Source organism: Henckelia pumila, chromosome 2 (genome assembly GCF_033568475.1).
Source record: "Henckelia pumila isolate YLH828 chromosome 2, ASM3356847v2, whole genome shotgun sequence".
Taxonomy (NCBI): domain Eukaryota; kingdom Viridiplantae; phylum Streptophyta; class Magnoliopsida; order Lamiales; family Gesneriaceae; genus Henckelia; species Henckelia pumila.
In genome coordinates this window covers 38,369,197-38,385,767 of record NC_133121.1, presented here as the reverse complement: position 1 = coordinate 38,385,767, position 16,571 = coordinate 38,369,197, and the positions used below count along the sequence as shown (strand labels likewise).

At 39.2% G+C, this 16,571-nt stretch overlaps 1 non-coding gene across 1 annotated transcript; it reads right to left on the bottom strand.

The window, feature by feature from the left end:
* Positions 1–61: 61 nt before the first annotated feature.
* Positions 62–167, bottom strand: LOC140885922 (small nucleolar RNA R71). The gene has a single exon (XR_012151335.1). It is a non-coding gene; the product is annotated as a small nucleolar RNA R71 (small nucleolar RNA).
* Positions 168–16,571: the final 16,404 nt, after the last annotated feature.

Here is a 16,571-nt window from a genome sequence, read left to right as displayed (position 1 = left end):
ACTTGGGAAGGCATGGCTGTGAAATTCTTAGAGAAATTCTTTCCACCATCCAAGGCAACTCAGCTGAAGATTGAGATTAGTACCTTTCAACAGCATGATTCAGAATAGCTATATGAGGCATGGGAAAGGTACAAAGTTTTGTTAAGGCGTTGTCCTAATCATAATATTGCAGATTGGGAAGAAATAGAGTTTTTCTACAATAGACTGAATACGCATACAAGAATGTCGGTGGATTCTGCTGCTGGAGGTACCATATTTGCCAAGGACCCCATTCAGATGACTATCAATAGTTATCAATTACCATCTGAACGTACGGGAGTCAAGAAGGGAGTGTACAGTGTGGATCCTCTTACATCCATTACTGCACAGCTATCTGCGTTGAGTACACAAGTTGCTTCTCTGAACAAGGTGAATATCTCAGAACCTGCAGGTGTGTCGGTTGCCATAGAAGAATCTCATCCACCTGAGGAAGCTCAATATATCAATCCCAGAGGTTATGGAAATTATCGAGGTAACCCTCCTCCTAATACTTATCATCCTGGTTTACGTAACCATGAAAACTTTTCTTATTCCAACAACAAGAATGTGTTGAAACCCCCTCCGGGATTCAATAAAAATCAAGGGGAAGGTAAAGCGTCATTGGAAGATGTGATGTCTAAATTTGTTACTGAATCTAACAAGCGGATGTCGAGGACTGAAACTCAAATGGACAGCATGGAGACACACATGTGCAGTTTGGGAGCTATGATGAAATCTATGGAAACACAAATTGGGCAGCTTGCACATGCTTTGAAGGATCATAACAGAGGACAGTTTCCCAGCAATACTGAAGTGAATCCAAAAGAGCAGTGCAAAGCAGTTGAGTTAAGAAGTGGGAAGACGTTAGAGGCGAAAGAGCAGAGTAAAGCCAAAGAAAGTGAAGAACCAGTGGCTAAAAAAAGTGTAGTTGAAGAGCCCAAGAAGGAAGCTGAATCTAAACCGATGTACAAGCCACAACTTTCTTATCCACAGTAGTTCAAGAAGAAGGCACTTGATGAGCAGTTTTCTAAGTTCCTGGATATCTTCAAGAAGATACATATCAATATTCCATTTGCGGATGCCTTGGAACAAATGCCTAATTATGCAAAGTTCATCAAAAATGTCATGTCCAAGAAGAGGAGATTGCAAGACAATGAAGTGGTAAATCTGACAGAAGAATGTAGTGCAATCCTGCAGAAAAAGTTGCCCCAAAAGCTTAAGGATCCAGGGAGTTTTACTATCCCTTGTTTTATTGGTGGTTCTAAGGTAAATAGAGCTTTATGTGATCTAGGAGAAAGTATAAATTTAATGCCTTTTTCTGTTTACAGGACTTTGGAGCTTGGAGAAGTCAGGGCGACCAACATCACATTACAGCTGGCTGATCGGAGTATCACATATACACGGGGTATTGTGGAGGATGTTTTGGTGAAAGTAGACAAATTTATATTTCTAGCAGACTTCGTGATTTTGGTTATGGATGAAGATGAAGAAACTCCCTTGATTTTTTGGAGACCGTTTCTAGCTACTGCACGCGCACTGATCGATGTCCATAAGGGAGAGCTCACACTTCGCGTTGGTGGTGAAGCTGTGATTTTCAACATCTATCACACCATGAGGAGCCCAAATGAGGTAAGTACATGTAAGAGCATTGAAATTATTGATTCTCATAACTCTTTTTCATGTGCAGTAAGTACTGACCCACTTGAAAGATGTTTGGTGGCGGACGAGGTGGTTGATAAGGAAGAGGATTGGGAGTTACATGAAAAAAACGTATTCCTAGACAGCGCTCCGAAAGAAAAAATGGTGAGTTCTAAGGAATCTGAAGCATTGGAAAATAGTGCAACTGAGGTATCTCCTGAAACTCATGATCTGAAAGCATTGCCTGCGCACCTATGTTATGAATTTCTTGGTGAAAATTCTACTTGTCCTATTATTATATCTGCTCATTTGTCTGCTGTAGAGAAAGATAAGTTGTTGAGAGTTCTGAGAAATTTTAAAACTGCTTTAGGATGGTCAATTTCGGACATTAAGGGTATTAGTCCAACAATTTGCATGCATAAAATTTTGATGGAAGAGTCTTATACCCCTTATGTTGATCATCAGAGGAGATTAAATCCCGCTATGAAGGAGGTAGTTAAGAAAGAAGTTTTAAAGTTGTTGAATGCGGGCGTGATTTATGCTATTTCCGACAGTAGTTGGGTATCTCCTATTCAAGTGGTGCCTAAGAAGGGTGGGATTATTGTGGTTAAAAACGAGAATAATGAGTTAATCTCCACACGTACAGTAACTGGCTGGCGAGTTTGTATAGATTATAGGAAGTTGAACAAAGCTACTCGTAAAGATCATTTTCCACTTCCTTTCATTGATCAAATGCTTGATAGACTTGCTGGTTATAGTTATTACTGCTTCTTAGATGGATATTCAGGTTATAATCAAATTTTCATAGCACCGGAGGATTAGGAGAAGACTACTTTTACGTGTCCCTATGGCACGTTTGCTTTCAGGAGGATGCAGTTTGGACTGTGTAATGCACCTGCAACTTTTCAGCGGTGTATGATGGCGATCTTTGCAGGTATGGTGGAGGACGTGATGGAAGTTTTTATGGACGACTTTTCTGTATTTGGTACCTCTTTTGATCATTGCTTGCATAATTTGTCTCTTGTTTTGCAGAGGTGCCAGGAAAAGAATTTAGTGTTAAATTGGGAAAAATTCCACTTTATGGTTCAAGAGGGCATTATCCTTGGACATAAAGTGTCATCCAATGGATTAGAGGTGGATCGAGTTAAAGTGGTTTCAATTGAGAAGCTTCCACCTCCGAAGAATATCAAGGGCATTAGAAGTTTTTTAGGCCATGCAGGGTTTTATCGGCGTTTCATCAAGGATTTTTCTAAAATCACAAAACCCCTGTGTAATTTACTTGAAAAAGATTCTACATTCATTTTTTATGATGATTGTTTGCAGGCCTTTGAAAAGATCAAGACGGCGTTGACCACAACACCCATCATGATTGCACCGGATTGGAAGGAGCCCTTTGAGCTTCTGTGTGATGCTAGTGACTATGCAGTGGGCGCTGTATTAGGCCAGAGGAGAGATAAGATTTTCAGAGCCATATATTATGCCAACCGCACCATGGATGCCGCCCAGCAAAACTACACTAATACAGAAAAAGAGATGCTTGCAGTAGTTTTTGCTTTTGATAAATTCCGTCCATATTTAATTGGTACTAAAGTAGTTGTTTATACTGACCATGCAGCGATTCGCTACTTGTTTGCCAAAAAGGACGCTAAGCCACGCTTGATAAGGTGGATCCTACTGTTACAAGAGTTTGACTTTGAAATCAAGGATAAGAAGGGAAGTGAAATCAAGTTGCAGATCACTTACCGAGATTGGAGTTAGAGAACGTGAAGGAGGAGGAAAGCATAAAGGAACTGTTTCCGGATGAACAGATCTTTGAGGTAAGTTCCTATACCCCTTGGTTTGCTGATATAGCGAATTTTTTGTCTTGTGGTGCTATGCCTCCAAAGTTGAATCGACATCAAAAGAAGAAGTTTTTCCATGACTTTAAGTTCTACTTATGGGATGATCCCTATGTTTTCAAACGTTGTGCTGATCAAGTGATTAGACAATGTGTGGCGGGGCGAGAGGCAGCTGAAATTTTGGAACAATGCCATTCCTCTCCTTATGGAGGACATTTTGGAGCCATCCGAACTGCCGCTAAGGTATTACAATCTGGTTTTTATTGGCCTACGTTATTCAAAGATAGTTATACCTTAGTGAAATCATGTGATAAGTGCCAGAGAACGGGAAATATTTCTAGAAAGCATGAATTACCCCTCACAAACATTTTAGAAGTTGAATTATTTGATGTGTGGGGTATTGATTTTATGGGTCCTTTTCCCCCTTCTTTTAGCTACACTTATATCCTATTAGCAGTGGATTATGTGTCGAAATGGGTGGAAGCAATTTCCACCTCTACTAATGATGCTCGTGTTGTAGTAAAATTTTTGCAGAAGAACATTTTTACACGGTTTGGAACACCACAAGCAATAATCAGTGATGAAGGTACGCACTTTTGTAATAAAATTTTTAATACCTTGCTCGCTAAGTATGGTGTCAGGCATAAGGTGGCGTGTGCATATCATCCGCAAACCAATGGTCAAGCGGAAATTTCTAACCGAGAAATCAAGCAAGTATTAGAGAAGACGGTGAAGACGAATAAAAAAGATTGGGCACTCAAGCTGGATGACGCATTATGGGCATACCGCACTGCGTTTAAAACACCGATTGGGATGTCACCGTATAGGTTGGTGTTTGGTAAGGCATGTCATTTGCCCTTGGAGTTAGAGCATAAAGCATTTTGGGCGGTCAAGAAGCTGAATATGGATATCGAAGCATCGGGGGAGTTACGTAAATTACAATTGACAGAATTGGACGAGTTTCGAAATGATGCATATGAGAATGCCAAGATCTACAAGGAGAAAACAAAGAAGTGGCATGATAAGAACATTGTACCTCGCGAATTCGAACCAGGTCAGAAAGTATTTTTATTTAACTCTTGTCTAAAATTGTTTCCAGGAAAATTGAAGTCCAGATGGTCTGGACCATTTATGGTGGAGAAGGTATATCCGCACGGTGCGATTGAGCTGCGATGTACAGATGGAAGAATGTTCAAAGTGAACGGGCAAAGGGTGAAACATTATTATGGTACTGAAGTACGAAGTACTGAGAGTACTCTCCTCACAGACCCGGCTTAAAACTGGTGAAAGTCCGGCTGAGGACTATAAAACAAGCGCTAAATGGGAGGCAACCATTTGTCCTTTTAGTTTTAATTTTGTCTATTCGGTTTTTGCTTTGCATTTTGTCACTTTCTTGTTAGTTATTTTTTTTCTTCCTTTTATTTCATTTTCAGGAACCATTTCCAAAATGTCACGTGCGCCCGCGTGTCCCGAAAATAACAAGTGAAGAACTGGTCCAGACGGCTATGCGCGCCCGCCTCTCCTAAGGCGCGCCCGCGCGTGAAGAAATGTCAATCTCGAAGTTATTTACAGTGCACTATGCGCGCCCGCATCACTTTAGGCACGCCCGCGCCTGAAAATAATGAACACAAGTGCAGTTCTACAGAGTGCTATGCGCGGGCGCTGGTCACTGGGGCGCGCCCGCGCGTCGATTTACGAATAAAAAGAACATGAGCAGTGCACTATGCACGCCCGCCTTACCTGACGCGTGCCCGCCTCGACTGCACTTATTGCCCGATTCTTTCCCTTCTCTCTCTTTCCCTTTTATATTTTTACCTTATATTTCCTTTTCTTCCAACTCTTTTTCTCTCCAACATGCCGTTTTTTTCTCCATCTCTTCCTCTATTGTCAATATTTTCCCTTTTATCTCTATATTTTTGTTCTTTTCTCTCAATTCGTCCTCTTTACCTTCTAAATTTTCGTTTTCTCTAATCTCTAATTTCTCGTTCAAGGGTGGGGCATCAAGCTTGGTGCAAGGCTATACTTTTCTGGGTTATTGTGGAGTTTTCTCTTGCTCCAGTGGTAAGTTCTCTGTTCACGTGTGTGCCCACTTTTCTGTTTATTGGGTTCTTGAATTGGAAGGAGCTTTTGGAGTGGATTTTTCATTGCATGGGGTGAATTGATTGTAGTAGTTGTTACATTGAAGTGTAGAGGTGGTGTGTCTGGAATTCTTAGTTGTGGGTATCAATATTGTTGAATTGTTCTTGTGAATTGCAAGTTCATATTGTGCCTGCCAAGTGTTTGATTTATGGCTCCTAAGAAGAAAACAAAGTTGGGAGAATCTTCATCTTCTACCCCTGATTTTGATAATCATCGTTTTTGGAATCCAACGGCCGAAGAAAATTATCAAGAGTTTCTTTCTAAGAATATTTTGCCTGAGAGAGGATTTGACACTACCGTTGGTTTTGAGCCAATGGAATTATTAGAAGCAATGTTGGGGATGAGGCGATACAGCGTCAATGGCTTCAATTTGTTAAGCAGCCTCAAGAAGCTGTTATTTCAGTGGTGCGAGAGTTCTATGCCAATCTAAAAGTTAAACACATTGACTTCAAAGTATTAGTCAGAGGACACATGGTGCCGTTTGATTCGGTTGCAATTAATACTCTCTTTCAGATTCCGCCAATAGACAATGATGAGTATGTGGCATATCGATCTGGGGACATTGATTATGATGCTATTATCCAATCTATCTGTGTCGAGGGAGCTGTGTGGAGATTGGGAAGTGATTTTAAACCTTCCAAGTTGCGAAAGGTTGATTTGAACAGTGATGCCAAGAGATGGTACGCTCTCGTCTGTGCTATACTGAAGCCCACAGACCATGATCATGAGGTCACACGTGAAAGGGCGATTCTTGTTTATTGCATCATGGAAGGAATGGCTATGGATTTGGGCCTTATTTGTCCAGAGATGATTCAAAATGTGTTTATTGGTCGATCAAGGGGGGGCCTTGCTTTGCCTTCCATTATTACTGATTTGTGTGAAGCAGTGGGGGTTGATTGGAGCCCGACTGAAGAGTTGTTGAAGCCCACGGCTCTCATACCCGGTGGTTCTTCGTCCTCTCGCCACCAATATGCTAGTGAACAAAGAGAACGTGCGGCTAGAAGATCTTTCAATGCTCAAGCTGCTGCTAGTCGAGCTTCTGCATCACAGTCTGCGACGCCTCCTTCTTTGGAAGCACGGGTTACATCCATTGAGGAAGATTTGCGCCAACATCGTCAAGAATTCCATCGCTTTCAGCAAATACATGACGTTTTCATAGATTACATGATGGGATTCACTGGTGCATTGAGCCACCAATTTCCTCAAGCGGCGAGTTCGGCTCATCCTTTTCCCCCTTATCCTCAGTGGCCACCTGCTGTTGGTACTTCAAACCCGGCACATGCTGTTGATAGTCACGATATGAGTGATGACAGCGACGACCACTAACGGTCGTCGTTTAAGGTACCTGTCCTATTTCTTTCTTGTTTAAATCATTGAGGACACTGATTGTACTAAGTTTGGTGGGATTTTGCTTTGTGATTCCAAAGTGCTGAATTTGTTTTTATTCCTTTTTGTGTGTTTTGTTTTAGTTTGTTTTTGTTTATTGTGTTTAGTCTTCTGTATTGTGTAGTGGTGGGATGCATTTGCGAGATTGGATTAGTTTGTGAGGTTGTGAAAGGGTGAATTGTTGAGTGAATGTGAGTTACATCCAAGAAACCATAAAAGAAATGAAAATACATTGGCAATGAAGCAAATGATTGTTTTTAGCTTTACTCCATGATTGAACTAAAAGAATTTTTATGGGTAAACCACTGAGATGAATGAATCCCTATACATTCTGTGCTTTTGCTTAAGTCTGAATTAAAACATACAAACATAGAAGTGAATAAGGCAATTCTTGAGATCTTTGGGCTTGATTTTTTTTGGAAGTATTGTATCCTTAGTTGCCCTTCGAGCTGAGTTGAAAATCATCATTTTCTGTTGATGATTATTTCGTTTCTGCACTGGTGAAAATTTTTGTGATTTACTTGTGAATTGAGATTGTCTAGAACTAGTTCGGACACCCTTTGAGGCGCAATATGGGCAATACTGAGATTAGGGATGATTTAGGTATTTTTTTTCTGAATTCGTTTGAGCCTTTCAAGCTACCTTATTAATTTTATCCCTAGTACCTTGTTTGAGCTTTATCTGAAAATCGAATGGCATGTGTATAAGCGTGTGATTATACCCCCATTCGTAATTATTTCAAGATCCTACATTGACTACCTAAATAGCCTATACACTAATTCCTACCTTTAAGGGAGTAATTTGAATGCTAAATTGTTATATGTTTCTAGTTGATATTTTTGTGAAAATGGAATGGTGTGGTGGTGAATTGAAAAAAAAAATGAAAAGAGGTAGTAGGAAAGAAGAAAAAAAAAATTTGTGGTAGAGAGTTAAAAAAAAGTTCTGAAAAGAAGAGTTGTGAAAAAAAAAATTGAGAAATGAAGTGAATTGAAATAGTGTGAAATTGTGAATGAAAAAAAAAGGAGTTGAAATTAGATTAAGCATAGAAATATGAATTACTCCTTTATTTGAATTTTTATCCTTCATTTGTAGCCATGAGCCAGACCTTACATTATAAGCTAATTAAGTCCTATTGACCGAGTCTCAGTTGCCCAATATACTAGTGGAGAAGGGTTGCGAGAATCTAGCCTATGGATGATTGATTTACACTCTTAATGAATATGAATTTTTGACCGAAACACGCACACAAGTTTCTTTTGTGAAATAACCTGATTTTTGCGTGTGTTTCAAAAGTAATTATCCTGTGTTTGATCCTTTCACCTGTTAAAGTCCCCCTGATCTATGAATGTGTGAATTGAGTTAGATAAGAGTATTTTGCATTGAGTTGCGGGATTTGTAAGTTTTGGAGGTTCACTAGCTTGTGTTTGAAAAAAATGATTGTTTGATATGATTGGATGAAATTTTCTGAATATTTTGCTAAGGCCATTGTTTCATAGTAATTCTTGGTTGGTCTTGATTTGTTGAGTGTAATAGTTAGTGTTTTGTGTTTGAGGCTTGATTGGTTTTGCTCGGGACTAGCAAACAATTAAGTTTGGAGGAATTTGATAAGTGCATTTTGTGCACGTAATTTGTGTTGATATTATTGGATAATTGCTTGGTTTCGAGCGGAATTATGTGGAAGTTGTTGTTGTTTTTGTTGGATGTCAGGAATTACAGGAAACAATGAATGAATGATAGAAGAAATCATAGAAGTCAAGAAAAGAGCGAAGCAAGCGAAGATGGTTCGTAGTTTGAAGAAACCTGGACAGACGACTATGCGCGCCCGCCCGTCAACTGAAGAGAAACTCAACAATTTTCTACAGGAAGCTATGCGCGCCCGCGCTTGGTGTGGTGCGCCCACGCGTGAAGTAGAGTTACTAAGTGTCTGAGACAGTGTACTATGCGCGCCCGCGCCTGGTGTGGTGCACCCGCGTGTCGTAGTCTGTATGACGAAGTGCTGTGTTTAATTTTGGGAATTTTTGGATACTTTTGGAAGGTTTTTGGACGAATCTTAAGGGCATATTTAAGGGTTTTTCAGACCTAATGAGAGGGATCAAGCGGCCACTACACAAAAAAATAATCTTGAGAGAAAAGTCGTCCAAGTTTCGATCGAGATTTGGAGTTGCTTGGAACAAAGACGAAGAATTTTCGACCGGACACGGAAGAAAGACTACGGCTTTGTTATTCTTACTTTACTTATTTCTTTTGAGTTGAATTATGTTTGAATTTAAAAACTTTTGTTTTGTTTTTATGAATTTTATCATGAACTAAGCTTTTTAAGTCTAGAGGTTGATGTAGCTTGGTCAAGACAATATTTATGAATTATTGATTTTAATGAATTGAGTTATTCTAAATTAATTGTGATTCTAATTTTAAAAGTCTTTTCAATTTACTGGCCATAAATTGATTTGTCATATTTATTCAGAGTCCGGCACTCGGGAGAGGGGATTTAGAATAGGATCAATAGAATTTACACTGTTAATTGTTTATATGACTTGGGAGAGCTTATAGCTTTAATAGAGCCTAAAAAGAACATTGTTTTACACATATCATTACAAGTAGATTTTGAATAGGGATATTGAAATCGATCTATAATTGATGCATCCTATTTGATACTCGAAAGAGGGAAATAGTATAATATATGTGTTCTTGGTTATTAATTGAAATTAACTCATGAAAATAGATTGATTAGGATTGAATATTGTCGAGACCAGGTGAAATCAAACCTCTAGACTATTTTTTCTCTGATTGATAATCTCTTAAGGATTGTGTTTGTGCGTGCTGTTCAGCTTTCTTTATTTATTTAATTTGTCATCAACCCTCTAAAGTTTGATTTTCTAGATAAAATTAAGACTATTTTAATTACAAGTATTGAATATTTTCAAATTACTCCCTGTGGGTTCGACACTCTCTCTTTCACTTTACTAAAACTTGACACTCGTACGCTTGCGAATATTTTTCACAACATTCCTCTTGTTTGACAAAATCTCCTTCAAAAACTTTGCATAACTAGGAATTTGATCCAAAGCATCCGCAAATGGAATATTAATATGGAGCTTTTTGAAAATTTCTAAAAATTTTGTAAATTGATTGTCCAATCGCAGTTTCTTTGCTCGCTGGGGGAATGGGAGTTTACTCAAGTCAATATTGTCATTAACAGGTGGGTTAGAAAACTTACCTTTCTTGCCCGCAGGCGCCGAATCAGAGTGCTTTGGCTCAGCCTCCATCCCTTTATCAGTCTTTGGTTCCATCAACTCCTCATCATCAACACTCTTTTCCTTTCAAGTGACCGCCAAAATAGCATTGACGTCTCTAGGATTATTCTCAGTATTGCTAGGCAATGATCCTGCTGGCCTAGCTGAAAGTTGTGTGGCTATCTGTCTCATCTGCGTCTCCAGCTTCTGCAGCATTGCCTCTTTATTCTGCAAGCGAGTCTCAATACCCGCCACATACTTCATAATGATATCTTCGAAACTCGGCTTCTTCTCCACTGGCTTGGATGTGTTGGCGGTGGGATCTGCAGGTTTTCATGAGAAATTCGGGTGATTCTTCCAGCCAAGATTGTAGGTATTGGTATAAGGATTGTATGGTTGTCTCCCTTGATTTCCCATAAAGTTTTCTGCATCAATTTCAAAAACATTCTGTTCTTTGTGTGGATTTGTTTGGACTTGATTTGCTGGAGCAGTCTGCATAAGTGCCATCTGATGTGTGAGAGCATCGATTTTAGCATTCAGTGAAGTCAATGTGTCAACCTCTAGAACTCCAGTTTTCTTCTCTTTGTTCAGATCCGACCATCCCACATTGCTTTCAGTCATGTTGCCAATAATTTCCCAAGCGTCTGCTGGCATCTTCCTAAATAGGCTTCCATTGGCAGCAGCATCTAACATGGATCGAACCGAATGATCGGCTCCATTGTAGAATGTTTGAGTTTGTTGGCTTTGCGTGAGATTACGCTGAGGACAAATCCTCAACATCTTCTTAAATCTAGTCCATGATGCATGTAAGGACTCTCCCTCCTTTTGCTTGAAAGAAATAATGTCAGAAAATAACTTCGCCATTTTCGTAGGAGGAAAATATTTGTTCAAAAAAGTTTGAACAAGGCCGGTTCAAGTAGTGATAGAACCCGCAGGTAGATCATCCAACCATTCAAGTGCCTCGCCTTGTAGAGAGAATGAGAATAACCGCAGTCGCACTGCATTGGATGTTACCCCATTGAACTTAAAAGTGTCACAGATAGACAGAAAACACTTCAGATGAGCGTAGGGTTCTTCCACAGATGTACCCCCAAAGCGTGCTTACAGTTGAATCATCTGTATGATAGAAGGCTTTAACTCAAAGTTGTTCGCCTCTACAGTAGGGCGAACTATGCTAGATCCATAGCCTTTGACTGGTGGACGAATAAGATCAAGAACAGTTCTGTTATCCGCCATTTCTTCTTCTGGTTCAGATTCTGACTCAAGCTCAAGATTGATATCTCTCTTAGATTTCCGAATCCTGCTGAGCGTGCGTTCGATCTCTAAATCAAGCGGTACGAGATCCTTAGGCGATCGAATGTTATGCATGCACAACAGTAAGTACCTGAAAAACACAAAGAAAAGAGAAAACAATTCAGAACTTAAAAGAACTAATAAAGTAAAACAAAGTCTAGTCTCAAGTAAAATAATAATCTTGATATCACTAACAGTCCCCGGCAACGGCGACAAAAAACTTGACCGCTTAATTCGGTGTCTATTAGCAAGTATACTAGGTCAAGTAATAGTAAGTGGATTTAAGTCCAAGTGTCGATCCCTCAGATACTGATATGTTGTAACTACCAAAATATAATTATTTTAACTTAATCTAGACTAAGCAATAAAAGTGATTTTTGAAGATTAATAACAATTAAAATTATCAAGGAAATAAATTAAAATAAAAACGAAGCAAGAATTTTAGGTTTAATTCAATGAAGAGAAATTTGATCAAAGAAACACGTAGATATCGAACAAATCATGCAACAATTAGTAAATTTAGGATTTGGATTAAATCTTAACTCACGATGAATTCTCTTAATTTATTTAACAGTCTATTTCTATAATAGTTAAACCTATCCAAATATTGACGGATTAATTATTTCTAATTAATTCTAATCAAATTCAAATGCTTTAAGGAATTATGATAATTCAGTTTTCACCTAAAGCCGCACAATGAAATCGAATACTATTTCTAGTCAATTTAACCTTGTGTTGTGTTGATTATTATAGTGATCGAAATCAATTCCTAACCTGTCGACTCGGAACCGATTAACATGCAAGCAAACAATTGGCCAGATCATTCACAAGACAAATTTAAATCCAAAAACCAATAATATTAAAATAAAATATGAAAATCCCAAACAAGCATTCAAATCTTCAACATAAAATTGTTCGGCCCAATCACTTGGCCTTGATCGAAAGAAAACGACTACTCTAAATCAAACATAGTATAAAACTCAAGTCTTTCAATCCAAAACATGAAATCAAAAACTCGAAAATAAGAAAAGAAGAAGAAGAATGAATAAAATATTCACTCCCAACGATGTAGCCATCGTCTCTATGCTAGAACGCGTCTGGAACCCTTCATCAGATGATAAAAGACCTATTTAAACGCCTCAAATCTTCCAAAGATTGTATCCTTCTCGAACAAGGAATTTTCCAAAAAAAAAAAACTATGCACGTCCTTCTCGCTCGGGCGCATGAATGCGCGCTTGAGCGAGACATGTTCTGTCCGCTTCTTTTCCATGTACGCTTCATGCGCCCGAGCGAGACTTTTTCTGCCATTCTTTCTTTTTCCATAAGTTGCGCTCGAGCGAGACTTTTTCTGTCTCGATTTTCTTTCTTTCTTCCAAATTTTCTACAAATAAACCATGGCGAATGTTATATAGATAAAATGCATGAAATATGATTAAAATTCACAAAAACATAAGTATCATAACACGAATGCATGCAAATTAACAACAAAAATGACACAAAATATGCATATAAAACACGTTTATCAATTAACATATCCAAAATTGACTTATTTTTGAACTTTTTGGTCAAAGTAGCAGTTCTGAAGTCGAATCATTAAATGAAAAATTCAAATTTTTCATTGGCAAACTCGTTCACCTCATCCATGATAAGATCAATTTGAACTTGGACTGTAGAGACTAGTTTGCTAACATCTTTATCAATCATCTTTCCTTTCCCCTTTTCAGTGGTGTTGGGATCGCCTTTTGGACTGCAACTTTCGTGAGCAGTGTATTCTTGACAAACTTCTTCTTTATAAGAAGTTGATTTTAAGCAACTAACTTTATTATTTATCGCGTGTCAATGTTAATTGACCAACAAATATATGTGTGAAAACAGGCCAATTAACATATTGAGTAATGATAGAAATGTCTTGACAGAAATGTAAATGACGCAAATATGTTTATGGATGTTCGGAGATAAAAATCCTACGTCACCCCTTCTTCCACGAGAGAAGGATCCACTAGAAGACTTTGGCTTATACAATGTCTTGTATACAACCCACTCCAATCGTAGCACTTACCCTTGTCTAGACTGGAACTCCTAGAACACAATCAAGTTAAGACTTCACGTCCTAACACCAAAATACAATAATAAATGAATCCATAGACTCAAACAATATATCAACTCCTCTTAAACAAATAAGCACTTGAGAGTTTTTTCTTGGCCCTTATTGATCCTCAACGATCAGATGTACTTCTTGTATATGTGGGCTTGATGAGCAGATAAGATATGTAGATTCAAAGTGCTCAAAGAGATAGCTTTCTTATGTTCTTTATATTATGTCTATGTGTAGTGACCCTTACCGAGATCTACTAATCAGAAGCTTAAGCATACAATTAACTTAATTAAAATAGTAAACGAGAATAAACTGCGGAAACAATAAACATCATACAATCCCAAGAGAAGGAATCTGTAATTACCCAAATAATTATACAACCATATAAAATAATGTATTATCCCAAATACATCAAAATAAAACCCTAGGCAATACCCCCAACTGGCCAACAACCGCCTAGTCGTTCCTGGATCCACCCGCCTCATCCAATCACAAACCTGCCCCATGGAATAGGGTGTCCAAATACACAAAGTACGAGACGTGAGCATAAACGCTCAGCACAAGAATATGAGTATACAGTATTATATAGATGCATGAATGCAAGTGTACCGCCTACTAAAACTAGAGGCCAAGGATCAGATAACAAAGACTGACCGACCCTGGTATGTAGCATGTTGTGTCGTCGCTTCAGGAGGTGGCTCCCATACCGAATACCAGTGGATACTCCAGACCCAAATTGATGGAAGTCCATCCACTAACAAGATAGGGTAAGACCCTATAATATCCCAAAGATATAGCTCAATGTGTAATATGCATGCAACATTCAATCATGTCATAAAATATGCACATAAAATCATGCAAGCACATAATACATGCATACTCAGTCAGGATATCTTGAACAATACTTCCGTACCTCAACTACTAGGCAAGCTCTACCAGCTCTAGGTCCACACCTATAGTCCGCACTACGCTGTGAAATGATACTAATATCATTATATTACTCCAAAAGCCTTAACTAAGCTATGGCATACTCCTAAATATTTTTAGGAAGCAAAAGCTATACATGCGTCCGTCGTCAGCCCGTTGTTGTTGCTTGCCTCAAAACTAGGCCACAACTCCGCTACAACGCCTGGACCACGCTGCCGCTTCCGAATTCCCAAAAGGAAGCCTAGAACTCCCTAGATCTAAGATTGAAGACTAAAGAAACAAGAGAAGAAATAAGTTGGTGAGTCTAAAAATGAAGTCTCGGCCTTCTATTTATAGACAGAGAATGGAACGTCTGTTCCTCCATCGTTGCGTCCGTTCGTCATCGTTGCGTTCATCTGACGAACGTTGCGTCCGATGTCCCATCATGTTCGTAAGCAATGACTTCATCTTGCTGATGTCACGGATGACATCAGCTGACCGGAACGTTGCGTCTGTTCCATGAACGTTGCGTCCGTTCTACCCGACCCTTCGGGCCATTTTTTATCATTCTAGGTCCATTTCCGAACTCCGTTAATCCATTAGGAATTCCCTTAATCATGTTTTAATTAATCTAAACATGATCACTTGATTAATATACTCATTAATCGTTAATTCCGGATACGGGTTACTACATTCTCCCCAACTTAAGATATTTCGTCCTCGAAATCAGATCTTAAGTATCAAATATAAAACAACATGCAGAAAGATCTTTATTGGGATTAAACTTTTACAGAATTTTACAACTGAATACAACACTGGAATAAAATCAAAATAACTCAGGATGTTCTGAACGCATCCTACTCTTAAGCTCCCAAGTGACTTCTTCAGTTCCTCGGTGCTGCCACTGAACTAGAACCAAAGGAATAACTTTATTCCGCAACACTTTATCCTTATGATCCAAGATACGAACCGGTTTCTCTACATAAGTCAAATCAGTATCCACTTGAACTTCAGACGGCTGCAAAATATGAGATTGATCTGCCACATACCATCGTAACAGGGATACATGAAACACGTCATGGATACTGGAAAAATATGGTGGCAAGGCTAACCGATAAGCCAAATCACCAATGCTCTCCAAGATCTCAAACGGACCGATAAATCTAGGGGATAGCTTTCCTTTGAGACCAAATCTGAGAATCCTGCGGAAAGATGAAACTCTCATAAATACTTTCTCCCCAACATCAAACTACAGAGGTCTACACATGGTATTAGAATAGTTGGCCTGATGATCCTGTGCAGTCTTAATTCGTTTCTTGATCTAATCAACGATATCTGCGGCCTGCTGGACTAACTCTGGTCCCTCGGCTGTCTCTCCCCCACTTCTTCCCAAAAGAGTGAGGTACGACAATGTCGCCCGTACAACGCCTCAAAAGGTATCATCCCAATGCTACTATGGTAGCTATTGTTGTACTCAAACTCAATCAATGGCAAATGATCTTTTCAGGCTGAACCAAAATCCATAGTACACGCCCAAAGCATATCCTCTAAGGTACGGATAGTGCGCTCTGTCTGTCCATCAGTCTCCAGGTGATAGGAAGTACTCAAACTGAGAGCAGTGCCCATGGCACGCTGAACACTCCCCCAGAATCTCAAAGTAAACCTGGGATCTCGATCGCTGACAATGCTCACCGGCACTCCATGAAGTTGAACGATCTCCTGGATGTACAATAGTGTCATACAATCAATAGTGTACTCTCGACTATAGGGAATGAAATGTTCTGACTTGGTGAGTCGGTCCACCACAACCCAGATAGCATCACAATTCCTCGAAGATACCGGCAAATGGGTCACAAAATCCATCGTGATAAGCTCTCATTTCTACTCAGGAATAGGCAGACTGTAAAGCAAACCTATAGTTCATCGGTGCTCTGCCTTGAACTGCTGACTGATGGCAGCAGCAATATCAACTGATGAAGTTGGTGAGGGCAGAGAAATGGGTAATGTGGTAACAATGGTGCTGTA